At 36.3% G+C, this 18254-nt stretch overlaps 1 pseudogene; it reads right to left on the bottom strand.

Moving 5' to 3' along the window:
* Positions 1-8901: 8901 nt before the first annotated feature.
* On the bottom strand, positions 8902-12225 carry LOC102669728 (L-type lectin-domain containing receptor kinase IX.1-like; annotated as a pseudogene).
* Between the last annotated feature and the right edge of the window lie 6029 nt (positions 12226-18254).

The raw sequence follows: 18254 nt of genomic DNA, 5'->3' as shown, positions 1-18254 counted from the left end.
TTCAAAAATGTTGAAGGTTATATCTTTTGGTCGTCGATACTCATTTCTAGATTTCCATTCCCCATATCTACCACGCAGTTGGTAGTTAGGGTTTCCCTAGGATAAAAGGAATTTATGTATCTTCTTCTATGTCCATGATGACAAAATCTACCGGAAAGGTAAAATGGCAGATTTTGACCAGGACATCTTCCACTAACCCGTATGGTCTGGTGATTGATCGATCTGCTAGCTGGAGCGTCATCTTGGTAGGGTCTATCCTCAGGTTTCCAATTCTCCTACACATTGACAAGGGCATCAAGTTGATGCTTGCTCCTAAGTCAATGAGAGCCTTCCCTACTAACTCATTCCCTATGGTGCAAGGGATTGTCATGCTCCCAGGGTCTTTGAATTTTTTGGGCAGCTTCCTCTGTATCACTGCACTGCAGTTGCCTCCCACCACAATTCTTTCACTGTCAATGTACTTCCCCTTTTTGGTGAGGATGTCCTTCATGAATTTGGTGTAGAGCGGCATCTACTGTAAGGCTTCCCCAAATGACATGGTTATCTCCAGCCACTTGAATATTTCTAAGAAACGCTTAAAGTAGTGCTCCTTATTCTTTTTTTATGGCACAAAAGGATATGAGGGCTCCTTTAGAGAAACTGGTGGCTCTTTTTTCCTAGCCTCTCGGGCTAGCTGGTTCTTGGTCTTGGAGACCTTCTTCTCTTCTTCTTTCTCTTCTTCCTTCTTCCTTTCCTCATCTCTATCTCCTTCTTTGTATGCCCTTCCTTCCTTAGACTGGTCTCCTTCAGTTCTCTGCTGGCTTCTAGTCCACACCGCCTTGCACTCCTCCTTTGGGTTCTTTTTTGTGTTGGCTCTGAAGCTGCTAGTGGGCCTTTCAGCCATTTGTTTGGCTAATTGCCCCATTTGTATCTCCAGGTTCTTGATGGAGGCTTCTATGCTCCTATGGTTGGACATGGATACCTACATGAATTGATTCAGCGTCTCCTCAAGCCTGCTAGTCTTCTCATAGAAATCTATCCCTTGGTTGGAGTTTTGGGCTGGTTGACTTCCTTGATCCTTATTGAACTAGTTCCCTAGATGATTCCTTCAGCTCGAGCCCTGTGTGAAATTCCTCCCATGGTTGAATCCTGGCGGCCCTCCCTTGTTGTAGCCTTGGAATCCGTGGTGATTATGAGTTCCCATGTAGTTTATACCCTTGGAAGAATCTTCTTGGGCTATGCATTACCCTGGCTTGTGTGCTCCTCCACAGATGTGGCATCCCCCTACCTGCATAACAGAAGAGTGAGAAGGACTTACCGCTTATAGTTGTTATGGAAGTTTGCTGAGGGTTTTCGTTAGGGCTTCTATTTGTCGAGACAATAGCTTGTTCTGAGCCAAGGTTGCATCTTGGGTGGTGAGTTCTAGAAGGCTTCTCTTTGTTGACACGTATGCTCGATCATGAAGGATGGCGTGATCACTGGCCGCCATGTTTTCTATTAGTTCCATTGCCTCCTCTAGTGTCTTTAGCTTGATTTTACCCCCCGCAGATGCATCAAGAAGTTGCTTTGATTGTGGTCATAGGCCATCTATGAAGATGTTTATTTGCACCGGTTCACTATACCCATGTGTAGGCGTCTTCCTAAGTAGTCCGTGGAAACGATCGAGCGCCTCGTCGAGGGATTCATTAGGAAATTGATGGAATGAAGAGATTTCCATATTTCCTTTAGCAGTCTTTGACTTTGGGAAGTATTTCTTCAAGAACTTCTCTATGACTTCTTCCCAAGCTCGCAAGCTATTACCCTTGAAGGAGTGTAGCCACCTTTTTGCCTCCTCTGCTAATGAAAAGGAAAAAAGATTGAGGCGTATAGCACTTTCAAGTACACTGGCTATTTTGATTGTGTTGCAAATCTCAATGTAGGTGGCAAGGTGAACATAAGGATCCTCATTTGGTAGACCATGGAAAAGGTTTCCTTGGATCAGTTGGATGAGAGAGTGAGGATAAGAGATGTTGGCCGCTTGAACCTCCGGCCTTGCAATGCTTGTGAAGAATTATGGAGTACCTGTACTAGAGTAGTCCTCTAGTGTGACTCGTCGTGCATGTTCCTCCTCCATTTGAATATGGATTTGTGGAGAAGGAAGAGGTGAGGTGTGACCACTTTCTTGTGCTTCTTGCTCCCTTCTTCTTCTTGCAGCGAGTAAGTGGCTTCAATTTCCAAGGTTGTATGGGCTATATCTCCAGCTGCAGTTCTACCTCATATACACAAAAACAAGCACTACCCGTGCAAATTATGGAAGAAAGAATGGGCAAGAATAGGAAAGAAAAAGTGCATAATAAAGAATAAAAGAATTGCTTACAAATTGAAAAGGTATGGCAACCAAGTACGAAAACAAAATCCACGACAACAGCGCCAAAAACTTGTTAGGGGTTTGGCAAGTGTACCAAATGTCCAAGTAATAAAGTTTCGAAGTCTGAGTGTCGAATTGCACAGGGATTTTGTGTTGTACTTATCTTGGATACTTTTCAATTTATAAAAGGAAGAAATAATAAAAGAGAGGGGTAGAAGAAAGAATAGGAAAGAAATATTAATGAATTATAAAAAGCAAAAGAATTAAAAGCAGAATAATTCAAGAGGAAATTCAATGGAATGCAAGTGTTAGGACCTAACATGCCTTGTTTGCTTAGGATATATGATTTTATGATTTTTCTTTATCAATTCATTTACTTGCCCCTAATTCCTCACGATGACAAGCCTATTTTACTTATCTATCTCCCAAATTCCTTTGAAAAGATTCAACAAATAAAATGCACGAAGTTTAAATTCTAGATGTTTGCAGAAATGTATAGGCATAAAATTATCATTCTATGTCTAGTAATGACTTTCTTATGAAATCTTTTCTTTTTGTTCTATTAGAAGTTACCATTTTCCGAGCATCTAACCCCTAAAACTAATGCATGCATATTTTCTTTAAATCTTATTTAGAAGTTACCATCTCTCAAGCGTCTAACCCCCAAAAGAATATAAAGATGAATAATGCAAGATAAAAATAGAAAAGATAATAGAATAGAAAAACCTAGAAAAAAATCCTATTACATTGATAAATATGAAGTATACCATACATCGCTTTGGCTTTTCAGGCCTGCCAGGCCCTAACTAGGGGTTTAGCCACTTATGGCCATGAGGGCTTTACAATGAGAGGGGTGAAAGAAAGAAAGGGAATAAATGGTGGAAGAAAGAAGAGAATTCCATAAGGAAGAGTTCTCAGGCTCTAGGTAGTAATGAGAATGCTCTGAGACTCGGTGTGTCATTTCCCCTTGGCCTGGCTCTCTATTTATAGATGCTGAAGTGGGCTTTGGACCTTCGTAGGCTCGCTTAGCGCGAACTCCCTCGCTTAGTGCATGTAGATCGTGCACTTAGCGGACACTTCTCGCTTAGTGCGCTCTGTTATGTTGGATCGGGCGCTTAGCGAGCTCCTCTAGCTTAGCGCTTTCTGTTTTCTTTTCCGCGCACTGAGCACGTGTTGCGTGCTGAGCGAGAGTACTAAATCTCCTACTTAACGCCTTGCTTAGCACCTGTGTCTCTTGTCTCGCTTAGCGCGAGCGGTGCGCTTAGCGAGACACTGGACTGGGCATTTTCTAATTTCTTCTTTTTTCTTTGTTATTTCCCCTTTTTGCTTTTAGCACCTCCAGTTTTTATATCTGTAGCCAAAATTCAATGAAACATCAATTCTTTAATTTTAAGCGCAAATAACTGCTAAATAATTATTTCTAAAGACAATTTTGCTTTATTTTCTATCATCAAAATACAATTATTTAGCAGTTATCACATCCTTCAGCCTATTACATTCTTTCTTAACTCTAGTGACTACCACCTTTAGCTTCTCCTTCGTTACTTTCGTCTTTTCAAGCTCAACCTTCAATATTTGTACCTCTTCACTCTCCTTGGGCACCTCTGCCTCTTTTCCATTCATACCCTTTAGCTTTTGGAGCCAAGTTATCCCTTGCGTTCTAGATTTCAACCATTTGTGATAGCCGCCTATGACACCATTGCTTCTTCCTCTAAGTTTTTTTATCTTTTCTTCCCACTTTATTCCATGTCTTATAGATCCTCTAAAGTATCTTTGTATTAGCTTCGTTGAACCCTCGTGCGATGAAAGGCGCGATGGTTTCCTCCGATGGCGCACCTCTCATATGATATCCTAATTGTCTTATGGCCAACACATGATTATAATTAATGCAACCCCTCCTCCCTATCAAAGGGACATTTAGAAATCCTTCACATGAGCATAATACTCTTGCCCTTCCTACTTTCCATCGTGGGAACCAACTAATGGACACTCCTGTCATGCCTGCCAAGAGTTCTTCCCAATTTGCTTTATCCTTTCCCGAGCACATGCGATGACCTTGTAGGGGACAGACAGATCTAATTCCATGATTAAAGATGTGGGATACCAACCATACATAAAGAGCAGGCATACAACAGACAATTCTCGCATTGTTTTTCTCGTATATTAAGTCGAATGTATCATACACATCTGCTAAAACAGCAATGACTGGGCTTTCCTTGTTGTGGTGATAAGCAAGAAAGGCATTAATCGCTGCTAGATCTACAAGTCCTTCTACATTCAAAAATAGTATTGTCCCATACACTAGTAGTGCTAATACATCCATGAATGATACCTACTCTCCTTGGCTTGCCAGAGTTTTCGCCTTCTCTTCCAAGCACTTCCTCAGTATTCCTGCTACTCCATTCCTACTTTGCTTCACTTGATCTAATTCTCGTTTCAAGATCTTGACCACTCTTGCTACTCTCACCATAAAAGGATAGTACTCTGAAAAGAGGTATGGCTTTCTGCCTCCTATCGGGCATCCTAAGATCCTCTCAAACTCCTCTATGGTTGGTGCTAATTGAAAGACCCCAAAAGAGAAGCATTTGAGTGGTTGGTCATAGTATTGAGTGAGAGATGCAATGACTTCAACTGACACTTCTATCATTGCTAGATCCCAAATCCTCCCATATACCTTGCTAAAAGACTGACGTTGAATTTGATCCATCCGCTGCCCCAGCTTTCGCAAGCTGGCTAATTCTAGATTTTTGACTTTGACATGATGGAACCTTTTCTTAAAAGATTGCGCTTGGTCCGACCCCATGTTCGCAAGAATAGAAATTTTGGTGGTCAATACTTCAACACCCTATCATAGAGGAGATATGATGAATGATTAGGGCATGGTTATGCTATGCATGACAAACGTATTCATCAAACTGACACAAGACACCTGAAAGACCACCCTTTCTTATTAACAATGCATTGGGTACCATGTTCATGCAACTTTCGATCATCATTGGGAGAAAGAAATGTATAAACCCAACATAGTTATTACCGTGGTACCCAACACATGCAACTAAGAATGTGGTGTAGACTTTCACGCTTCATTGTAACTTTGACGACGAAGAAAAGAACGCAAGGCATGAGCAACTATATGGAAGGAGTATGCATGAGTGAACATAACATGCGACTAATGACAACAGAAGGTATGTGATTGGCAGCACAAAAAAACATGTTAAACGAGCGTGTATGACAATGTAATGATTTATGCAAAATGCAATGCGTGAATATGATAAATGGTAAATACAGGAATAATATGTCCATTATGATGTTATGAAGATATACATGATTTGATCAAGGAAACAAAACATGGTGAGTTTGTTCTGTGTCCTTAATTCAGGAACCTAATGGAAAAGATCAAAAAGTTTACTATCTAGTGACAACTCCCAAGAGTGGTTTTATGTAACTTTACCAGCTTCTAGAGATATCATCTTCTTAGGTAATAGCATTGTGACGGTAAGGACTACCAGCAACAATGCCTCACCAAAAGAGGAAAACTCTAGATGAGGCTTCACTGCTATCAAGCGAGTCGGAGACCCAGCATGACCACAAATCGACCTCCACTCCCTATGGCTTACACAGACCCGGGTATAGGGCCTAATATCTCAATGTGTGTGCAAAAGTATAGGTGTCATGTATGCATAGAGCAATCTAAGAATTACCCCACCCTACTTGCCAAGCAAACATACAATTCCCAGGTAGATGCAACAAGTACGTCGCATGTCGTCTACCCCAGGATTCAACGACACAAATTATTTCTAATTATGAAAGTAATAGATAGACAGATGCACACCAAGAGACAATAACATGGCAAAGGTTATATAAAAATATTAACAAAACAAAGGATAAAAGAGAAAAAGGAACATAAATAAAGAAAAAGTCACGATAAAATTACACACTAATTGAATGGCTTAACTCTCTAACAAGTCCACAATGGAGTCTCTGTCTGTCGCAACCTACCTCACGACGGGATGGCGAAGGAAAATAAAAGAGGCATCTTCTTAAAAATAAAACGAGCAGAAGTCGCCACCAACGTTTATTTAAGGGAAAACGTTAGAAAAAAAAAAGGTCTGTGAATTTTGAAAATAAGGGTTCGAGAGTTGTTAACGCATGGGGAAGGTATTAGCACCCCACGCGCCCATCACAAAGGACGATAGCCTTTAATCAAGTGTGCACAACATGACTTTAAAATTATTTATTTTCCCAAGAACGGTGAATTTCTTTTATTACATTATTTTATTATTTTTTTTTCCGAGTCAACGAGAGTGTTGCCCTTGCTCCTACGTATCCCCAGGTGCAATGAGGAAATCAGACCTACATAGTTCTTTATGTTTGAATGTTTAAGTGTTAAATTGATTTTATGTTTTTGAAAGATTTATTTAAATCCCGAACAAAGAGTTGTTAAGGCGTGGGACCTTGAAACCACATTTTAAATTTTGAAACGCGGAGAGAATCATTAAGGCATTGGACCTTGAAATGATCTTAAGTGATATTTGATAAAAAAAAAAAGTTTGGTTGTGAATTGATTTCCTTTATTTTTTTTTGTTTATTAGTCTCTAGTCTCACAAAAGAAAACAAAACGATTCCACAACACTGGTGGTCGGCTAGAATTAAACCTTACAAATGAAATGAAATTATCAGCGATAAAGGGGAGAAGATGAATACATACATAATATCAGAGAGGACCCATAAAGGTACATGAATTACATTCAACTCTTAAGAAAAGAAAAGAAAAGGAAGAAGAACTAATCGGCTATTGCACAGGGTACAAGGCTAGCAAGAGAAGCAATGTAGGGAATGATCCTCGGTTGCGATTTGAACATGCCTCGACTTCGCTTTTCTTCTTTTTCCTTCCTCTCCCTTCATTTTTCTTATTCTCTGAACTTTCTGAACCCTTCAACCCCTCCCCTAGCATGGCTATTTATAGGAAAAGGCCATTTGGGACAGGGGAAGCTCGTCCAGGCAAGCTAGTTACTTAAGGTTTAAGGAATTTCATGGCCCAGGCGAGCCAAATGCTAGCCTGGGCGAGCTAGGGTCCAAAAATTTCCAGAAAATGGTCATTTTGCCCTTTTCCTTGTTGTTTTTGTTCCCGGATCCGACAATCAAACATCAATTTGAGTGATCCCTCAACCTTGCGTTGCAATCGGTGTCAAACACCATAATTTAGTTAGTAATGATCAAAACATCACAAGTGGATAATGAAAACATCATACCCGAATGAAATTAGGGTCTGGGAATGCCCATAATCTAATTCTCCATTATTACATAAAAAAATTCAACATCTTGGCTCAAAAAAGATAAAATTCAACCTCTACTCCTTTTGCTGCAAGAAAAAAAAACTTCAAGAATAAACATCAATTAATCAATGTCTACACCCTTATATATATTTTGTGTACATTTGCTTCTTTTTTTATAGGGGAGTCTTTTATATTAGTGTTTGTGTATGAATAATATTTTGGAAGTGTAAATCAAATGATAGATATGAATAAATTGAATAAAAAATATTATATATCTTTTTATATTTATTATAATTATGTCATTTATTTAATGTAATAAAATATTTCATTTTAATAAAATTATGTATTTATATTTTATGCTATGTATATTTATATTTTAATATTTATATATAAGGGTCCCTAATTATTATTCTGTCTTGAGCCCGTGCATAGAATGTCAGGACTGTCCTGCTTTTCATGTAATGGTGGTGGCATGGGAGATGCGAGTTTGTACATGTGCAAGTACGTGTATGAAGAAAGGGGGAAAAATAATTTAATTTGTATATTTGTAAGTATAAACAATCTTCTTGAATGGTCAATTAATTAAAAAATACTTTAATAACTTTTTTGTTTACGATTCAATGACACTTGACAAAAAATAGACCATGATATATTTTAATTAAATTCATAATAAAATTACTTGCTAAATAAATAATTAAAAATGACACATGAAATAACAAAGCAATTAACTAATTTAGTATATCAACATATATAGGTTGATATATCCTCTAATTATAGTATCTTTTTTTTATGCAGACAAAATACTCTGTCTAGCTAGACTGCTCTCAAGCACTCAACAATAGATAGATAGTTTGAAGAAAATATTCAAAAATGTTAAAGATATTCACAACATTCCATTTCCTATAATTTAACATTTTTTTTTCATTTTTGTTCTTATAAAAAAATCAATCCTTACAAAATATGTTTGTTTTGTTTTTCGTTCTTAAAATGCTTTAGATAGTACTTTAAGGACAAAAAATAAAACAAATATAGTTTATAAGGACTAAAATGAAAAAAATACAAAAAAACATTAAATTACAGAAACGAAAAATATATTTAAGCATCCAAAAAATTGAATATTAGCAACCAACACGAAGGCTTGTACTATTTGTCAAACACACTCCTCCGCATATTATTACATCTACTGTAGGAACATTTTCTGACAAACATTGAGGCATAATTTTTGGAGGGATGAGTTTTGGCAAGCTAGCCTCAAAACAAAGCCCTTGAACAACTTGTCTCATTGAGAATCTCAAATTTCTACCAAGGTGTGTACACCACATCCCTACATGCAATGCTTTTTTTTCCTGTGGCAAATTCTAATGCAACCACCCCAAAGCTATAAACATCATGCTCCTTGCTAGCCCTACATGTGGCAACGTATTCTGGGGACATGTAGCCCAATTTTCCAACCAACCCTATGCTTTGGGACCCCACATCATGGTCTATTAGCTTTGTCATCCCAAAGTCACCAAGCTTGGCATTGGAATTGGAATCTAGCATCATATTGCTTGATTTTAGGTCACGATGCACCACACAATTTTCACATTCTTCATGACGATAGAGCAATAATGATCCAACCCTAATGCTATTTTGTACCTTTCATTCAAACTTTGACTATTACTACTAAAATTTTTGTTGTTTCCAAACAAATGATTACTAAGGCTTCCATTTGGCATGTGCTCATATACAAGAAGAAACTCACTTATCGTTGGGCACCAACCTAGGAGCTTCAAAAGGTTTCAATGTCTATGCTGGTTAAGGATGTTTATCTCAGTTGCATACTCTTTCTTGCCTTGCCTTGAACTCCTTGATATCTCCTTCACAGGAATTTCCAAATCTGAGTCTACAATGAGGCCTTTGTAAATAGCACCAAACCCTCTGTCACCCAACTTGTTTTCCATGGAGAAGTTGTTGGTAGCCACAACAAGTTCTTTGTAAGAGAACATTCTTGGTGTTGCTGCTGCTCCCCTTCCAATCTCCACATCATTAATCAAAGAATTATTATAAGATCTCAAGTGTGGTTTGATTATTGTTTTGTTCCACCTCCTCCATACTATTACACTAGTTGTGGCGATTACAAGTTCTAGAATCAAAATGCCCCCCACAACAGTTAGTATTATCTTCACTAAAGATTGTTGATTTCTTTCGCTTCCACCTGAATCCCATGTTTTGAGAGATTCTATTTCACTGTAGCAATAAAAAAAAACAATTATAACTACCCTTATAGGCAAGACCGTCAAATCAACTACATAAGAAAGGTTAGGGTTCTCTTGATGGTCAAAAGTGGTCCCTCCATAATTCCAATGCGTTGTTTGACTCTTTGGGTGCTTAATCCGTACATCAAGAGTGTCTCAATTGTATAGGGTAGCATTCCAACTGATATACACCACAAAAATAGTTGAATAGTTGTTGATGTCCAAGTGCTCCAATATTGGCTGATAGTGGTGATACCAGTGAGCATTCACATTTGAATCAAACCCCACTGGAACAATATCATTATTGGGTGAGACAACGGTTGTGATGTTGAATAGGCCGAGAAAGCCAACACTTAATGAATATGAAGAGATTTTAAACCCAATAGGAGCAAGGAAGAAGGTTATTGTGTCAGCGAAGAATAGACTATTGGCTAGAGTGTTGGTGGTGAAGGAGAATTTAGTGGTGAAGTCAGATAGTTGTAATGTGCATGGGCTCCAAAGTAGAACCCTTTTGGTGTAGTTGGCCAACCCAACCTTAAAGCAATATCTTGTGTAGTATTTGTTGTCTTAGTCCAACCCAAAACAAGGTTTAAAGGAAAGTGGATAAATTGAGGTAAGGGAAAGGAAAGCAGAGAATAACAAAATAAGAACTAGATGAATTGCACAAGGTTGCAGCCATGGCTTGAGACTAGAAATTTTTTAAAGTTGAAGTGTTGAATATGTTGTGTATACAATAAAACTTTAATCTAACTACTAGAAAAATGACATTTAACATCGGTTATTTTGAACATTCAACATCGGTTTTGAACTGATGTTGAATCCACCGACATTAAAAGTATCAACGTTAACATCAGTTTTTAAAAACTAATATTGAAATCCACTATACAACATCGGTTTTTACAAAAAAATATACAAAAAATATTTTAAAATGCAAAACAATATCAATTTTTTACAAAACCAATGTTGTAATGCATCTTACAACATCGGTTTTGGTGAAAACCGATGTTTTCACATTTCAACATTGGTTTTGTCAAAAATCAAAATCGTTTTTGCATTATAATATCAGTTTTTGTCAAAATCGATGTTGTTTTTACATCGGTTTTGACAAAAACCGATGTTGTTTTTGCATTTTTTTTAATATTTTGTCTATTTTGTTAATATTACCCAAATTAAACCTGCAAATTGAAAATAGAACTAATCCAGGAAGTCCAGGCAGTAAATTATATTATACTCAAATTATTATTGAATAATTACTATCAAATAATGAAACAATAATGTTAGTATATAAAATCATCTATAACCTAAGTTAAACATAACTCTACAATTGTAAAATTCCTTAAACACCTAGTGTTTCATTTTTAAGTTTAGAAAACATTTTGCCCACTAAATGCGAATTGTCTTTATTCTCTCTGGTTCTAATGCTCTTGTCACGGTAAAATACTGCATGATATAATAAAACATAACTTAATTAGTGTAAATAATTACAACTATAACAAATGAAATTAGTTTTGAAGTAAATAATTACCATTTTCCAATTATCCTTAAAACCTCCTAGGACTATCGTTGACATCCAATGCATCACGTAGTTAAAAAAATTAAAACTCCTATTTTATAGGGACCAAAATTTTATTTAAGCCTAAAATAAATTATAAAAGTATAAAATATTTTCATAAGGTCAACTGAATTTTATATAATTATTTTGATAATGATAAAGAATTCAAATAATTTGTATAAATTCTTAAATTTAAATTAATTATTCTTTTATACACTAAAAATTTGAAGGAAGGTTTCACAGGTACATGGTTTGTGAGAATAAGTGCTAAAACATATTATTGGAGGACGATTGAAGTATTAGCATGAGGGTAGTTAGTGCGGTGAGAATAGGGACCTACTTTTAATTTTAAATACTACTTTCATTAGCATGCGGTTATATTGGTGGACTAGGACATGTATCAATTGGGGGGATATAGAATTTGTCTAATATGTGGTGGGTGTTGTGACCAGATGTGGTTCGTATATATATATATATATATATATATATATATATATATATATATATATATATATATATATATATATATATATTAATCTACGGATGGGAAAGTAGGAACGACTTTGTTTATCACTGATATGACAAAGGCTAATGTTTCTCTCCCTAGAACTATAAAATGGGATGAGGTAACTTTTCCTAAAAAATGGGTCATGGATAAGGCTACACCTTCAATCCTAGACCTGCCCCTTCCATAAAGCAAATCAAACAGGATAAACCTGGTAAGGTAAAGATAACCTTCAATAGGAGAAACTCTTTCTCATCCTGAATAGAAGCCTCAAGACAATCTGAGTATGAATTGGCAAGAAGGTATTTCTCAGTTAGGACCTGATCCATTCCAGTAAGATTATCTACATCTGAGTCACAATCAGTTTTCTAGTATAAACCTCTAAGGATTAGATACGACTTCTAGCATACCTAGAACCACATATAATCAAGAACCTGTAGAAGACCAAAAGTCAATTCAATCTCCAACATACTCTTCTATCCATGAACCTTATGACGTTATCTGATGAATTTAACATTGATAAGGAAAACCTTAGAAAAGACTTTGATTCCTCAGAGAATGAACCTCAGTGAAGATGGTTTTTTCAGCATTTTAAGGAAGCAAAAAGGCAACAAATCCAAGAGAAGTTTTATAAATTTGTCGAAAGGGTTAAGATCAATATTCTTTTCTTTGACTGGTTTCGTGCATATACCGCCAAAGAAAACATAGACTACCCTTAGCAACATGAAATAATAGGTGGCCCAACAACCAATGCCATTACCAATTGGCAAATCAAAGATGGTGAGTTAATCCAATCGGCATTACCTCCCACAACTCAGTACCAACTGCCAAAGGTCAAGGACAGAAGTGACAAACCTGTCATGGCCACACCTTTTAAAATAAAGGATGTCAACAAAGAAATAACCCCAACGGATATTAAAAGCCTAATGGAACAGGCTAATTACACCAACAAATACCTTCAGGTGTCAGGGGAATCTATTAATCTATTAGTAAAGAAAAGATCTTTATTATGCCTAAGGACCACGAGTTGTCAACATCACATGTTCCAATAGAAAAACCTTTCTTCAAACCTTTTAAGGTTAGCGAAAAAGAAAAATAGAAATTCAGGGAACTTAGGAAACAAAAATCCCCTACAGAAGAGATAGGTGATAGCAACAGTGAATTATTAAGTAAGATTAATAGTTTACTTAAGACCATTCCCGAAACCCCTCAACCCTCGAAGGAATCATCCAAGATAAGGACTAGACACACCTCCAAGCTAATTAATGCCATCAACAAAGATAGTCACAAAAATTCACAACAGGCATCTGAAGAAGGTTTAGTGTCTGAAAAAGAAATCAATCCGATTAACACCAAACATTGGAAAACACCTTCCAAGCTTTATTAGCAAAGACCTGTTGGACAAGTGGCCTCAGATATCTTAAGAAGGGGGGGGGGGGTTGAATTAAGATATTACAACTTATTTCCCCAATTAAAATTCTATTTCACTTTCTATTCAAGTTATAAATTCCCTTAATAATGAATTTCTTAAATATTGATTCAAATAGAACAATTTGAATATGAATATAAAACAATAATAAATAAAGGAGTTTAAGGGAAGAGAAATTGCAAACTCAGATTTATACTGGTTCAGCCACACCCTTGTGCCTACGTCCAGTCCCCAAGCAACCCGCTTGAGAGTTCCACTATCTTGTAAATTCCTTTTACAAGTTCTAAACACACAAGGACAACCCTTCCTTTGTGTTTAGAATTCTTTCACAACAAGAGACCCTCGGTCTCTTAATCCCTTTTCAGAATGAAGAAGAAGAAAAGAAGAAATCTCTCTTTAAAGAGATTGATTGAACAATTTGAGCACTCAAATAATTTCTTATTGAATCACAAGTAATTTGGCCAAGGAATTTGTAATAGCTGTTGTAAATCAGTTTTGGCCACTTGTAATCGATTATATCCTCTGGTAATCGATTACCAGAGAGTAAATTTGTTAAAAAACTAATTTTTAACTTAAAATTCTTGGCCAAACCTTTTGCTACTTCAATTGGAATTCTCTTCCTATTTAATATACCCTTTCTAAGACTCTAGAGACTGTCTTGATTATCCATCTTGAATATCTTTAATTCCTTTGTCTTGAATAAAGCTTTGAGACGCATGTGAAAACTTTGGCATCATCAAAACATTCAGCTTGATCCTTTGTCTACAATCTCCCCCTTTTTGATGATGACAATCCCTGAAATCAAGACAAACTATATACAAGATAATAGCACGTTCACACAACCCTTACTCCCCCTATCTTTTGGCATGTATGCCTAACTTTACTTAATGATAAATTTCTAATTGATAATTGATTTCTAACCCAAGTTCTCTCAAGTTATCTCCCCCTTCGGCAACATAAAAAAGAACTAAGCAACATAATCAATATCCAAACAGAGCCAAACAATAAACCAAAATAAATCCATACATTGTCATAACCAACCAAATCAAAGTCAAGAAATATAATATAAATGCACGATTACGATAACTAAGCAATAAAAAGCCAAATACACGGCGATAAACCAAAGTACTAATAATACTTAATTACTAATAATACTTAGTCATAATACTTAAGCTAAGATGACGATGGAGGCGGTGGTGGTGGATCAAAGCAAGTACGGATGAAGGAGACATCTTCTTCAACTTTGGTGATCCTTGATTCCATGGCATCGAACCGCATGTCGACTTGCAGTTCCATGGCATCAAACTTGTCACCTACAAAAGTCTGAAGTCCATCAAACTTGTCCATAAGCCTTCGAAGAAGAGTGGAATTATCTTCAACTGGTAGGTTGCCTTCTTCATCAGCGGGTTGAGCGCCCTTTTTGACCCAAGAGCCATCATGCTCTTTGCGGTAACCAAAAGAAGCAATCACAGCAGCACCAATTAAAAAGGATCTCTTGATTGGAATATAAGATTCAGAATCAAGAGGAATTCCAAAATGACGAAGAAAGAGAGTAACAAGCTGTGGATATGGTAGTGGAGCATTTAATCGCAATGCCTTATGCATGCGATATCTGACTAAGTATGCCCAGTCAAGTTGACACCCTGTATGAAAGGCCCACATGATAATTAGATCTTCCTCAAAAACCTGGGCAAGGTTGGAAGACCGTGGAAGCAGAATACGCACAATTAAATAGTGAAGGATGCGGCTTTCAAAAGCCAATGACCCGGCAAGAAGACGTCCGGTCATATCCACATTGTTGGTGCAAACCAACTGGCGGACATCATGTGTAGAGAAATCAAATTTCCAGTCGTCATTCAGTGTACCTTCAAATGGTACACCGTCACTAGTTAATTTGGTTAAGTCATGGAAAAGGGACTGGTCAATGACCATTTTTATCCCAAAAACCTCAGAAATCAGAGTGTTGTCCTGAATTTCAAGATTACAATAAAAAGCTTTAACCAATTCAGGATAAATAGGCAATTGTAATGACATAAAAGGTATAAGACCTAAGTTCTGAAAGGCTTGAATGCAATCAAAGGTTTCATCAGAAAAGAATTCCATATCAATAAACTTAGGGTCGATAATGGAACGAGATGAGAAAAGATTTAAGTAATGTTTCTGCTATTCTTCGAAGAAAACAATGGGAAAGAGGACAATGAGGGTGGAATTGGTGTTGTGGATGCGCTAGTGGCTCCGGAACGATGAGCTCTTGAAGCCGAAGCGGAGGCGGAAGAACCCTTTTGTTTCTTTGACAATTCTGCCATTTGAAGGAGTTTTTGCAGATTTCAATCGGTGAAATCAAAAGAAAAATGAAAAAGAAGAAGATTTCAATTTACGGGAGTTGATTTGATGAAGAAATGAGTGAGATACGAAGGTTTGGAGGTTTGGGAATGGAGGAACGTCGCAAGAGAAAAGGGGATGCGCAGGGATTTCTGGAAAATGTGATATTTATAGAGCAGGACGCGTGGTAATCGATTACAAGTAATGGTAATCGATTACAGGAGGAGGCAGCCTACTGGTAATCGATTACATGAATACTGTAATTGATTACAGGCCATCTGTTCTAGTGTAATCGATTACAGTATTCATGTAATCGATTACCAGAACAAAAAAATAGCCTTTTCCTAAAAGAAAAACTTATTTCTAAGTCTAAAAACTTATACTATCTTAATAATTAATTATAATAACAAAAAGTAAATTAAATTAAACAACACAAGCGTCATACTCAATAAAAAAAAACACAATCAATCATTCATAAAAAAAAAATTACCTATCCAAATCACTAAGGTCTAAAAGGCGTAATTCTCTTCTTATCGAAAAGAATATTTCTTTTGGGAGAGGTTTTTAAAGATATCAGCAAGCTGATTCTTTGTATCAACAAACTCTAATATACAATCTCCCTTTAGGACATGATCTCTAAGAAAATGGTGCCTAATTTCTATATGTTTGGTTCTAGAGTGTTGAACAGGGTTTTTGGATAGATTTATGGCACTAGTATTATCACACCTAATTGGTATACAATTAAGAAGGATGCCATAGTCAGATAATTGTTGCTTCATCCATAAAATCTGTGCACAACAACTGCTGGCAGAAATATATTCCGCTTCAGCAGTGGATAAAGCAACACTGTTTTGTTTCTTACTATGCCATGAGACAAGAGCGGATCCAATGAATTGACAAGTTCCACTTGTGCTTTTTCTATCAGTTTTAGATCCGACAAAGTCAGAATCAGAATATCCTATTAAGTTACATGTTGAGTTCTTAGGATACCATAATCCTAAATTTATTGTACCTAATAGATATCTCATGATTCTCTTAACTGCACTCAAATGTGATTGTTTGGGGTTGGATTGAAACCTAACACACATGCATACACTAAACATAATATCAGGTCTACTAGCAGATAAATAGAGAAGAGATCTGATCATACCTTGATATTGTTTCATGTCTATAGATTGACCAGATTCATCTTTATCTAAGTAACAGCTAGTGCTCATCGGTGTAGCCATGTGTTTTGCACTTTCCATCCCAAATCTTTTGATCAATTCCTTGCAGTACTTGGCTTGATTGATGAATATACCTTCTTGAGTTTGCTTGATTTGTAATCCCAGGAAGTACTTTAGTTCTCCCATCATTGACATTTCAAATTCACTTTTCATATCAAGGGAAAACTCCTTGCACAATGAATCATTAGTGGATCCAAAAATTATATCATCAACATATATTTGAACCAACAAAATATCATTATGCTTTCTCTTTATGAACAATGTGATATCCACTTTACCTCTAGAGAATTTTTTTTCTAGAAGAAAATTGCTTAAGCGTTCATACCACGCCCTAGGGGCTTGTTTCAAACCATAAAGAGCCTTTTGCAATTTATAAACATGATTTGGTTTATCCGGGATTTCAAAGCTTGGGGGTTGTTCAACATATACTTTTTCTTGAATTAAACCATTTAGAAAAGCACTTTTAACATCCATTTGATAGAGTTTAAAATTCATTATGGATGCATATGCTAAGAGCATTCTAATGGCTTCTAATCTTGCAACTGGAGCATATGTTTCTTCATAGTCTAATCCCTCTTCTTGATTATACCCTTTTGCTACTAACCTAGCCTTATTTCTAATAATTATGCCATGTTCATCTAATTTATTTCTAAAAACCCATTTTGTTCCTATGACAGGATAATTTTCAGGTTTTTCTACTAGTTTCCACACATTATTTCTTTCAAATTGATTCAGTTCTTCTTGCATGGCAATTATCCAGTTATCATCTACTATGGCTTCTTTTATATTTTTAGGTTCAATCATAGATACAAAAGCCATATTATTGCATAAATCTTTAAGAGAATGTCTAGTTGTTATCCCTTTTGATATATCACTAATAATGTTGTCGAGGGGATGATCTCTTGAGGCTTTCCATTCTCTTGGAAGTTCATTATTTCCTCTAGCCCCATTATCTTGAGAATCCTCATTGCTTCCTTCATCTTTTTCTTTAGAGTCATTTCCATGAATATGTGTATCTTCTAAGGAATCTGAAATATCATCTAAAAAATCCTTCCTTGGAAGAATGGCATTAGACTCATCAAAGGAAACATGTATAGACTCTTCAATTGTCATTGTTCTTTTATTATATATTCTATAAGCTTTACTATGCAGAGAATATCCAAGGAAAATACCTTCATCTGACTTAGCATCAAATTTTCCTAAGTTATCTTTTCCATTATTCAATACAAAAAATTTACAACCAAAGATATGAAGATGTGAGATGTTTGGTTTTCTGCCATTGAACAATTCATATGGAGTTTTCTTTAAAATGGGTCTTATTAAAGCCCTATTTAAAATGTAGCATGCAGTGTTAATGGCTTCAGCCCAAAAGTATTTTGGA

This window comes from Glycine max, chromosome 8 (assembly GCF_000004515.6).
Source record: "Glycine max cultivar Williams 82 chromosome 8, Glycine_max_v4.0, whole genome shotgun sequence".
NCBI lineage: Eukaryota > Viridiplantae > Streptophyta > Magnoliopsida > Fabales > Fabaceae > Glycine > Glycine max.
This window is presented reverse-complemented; position numbering and strand designations above follow the sequence as displayed.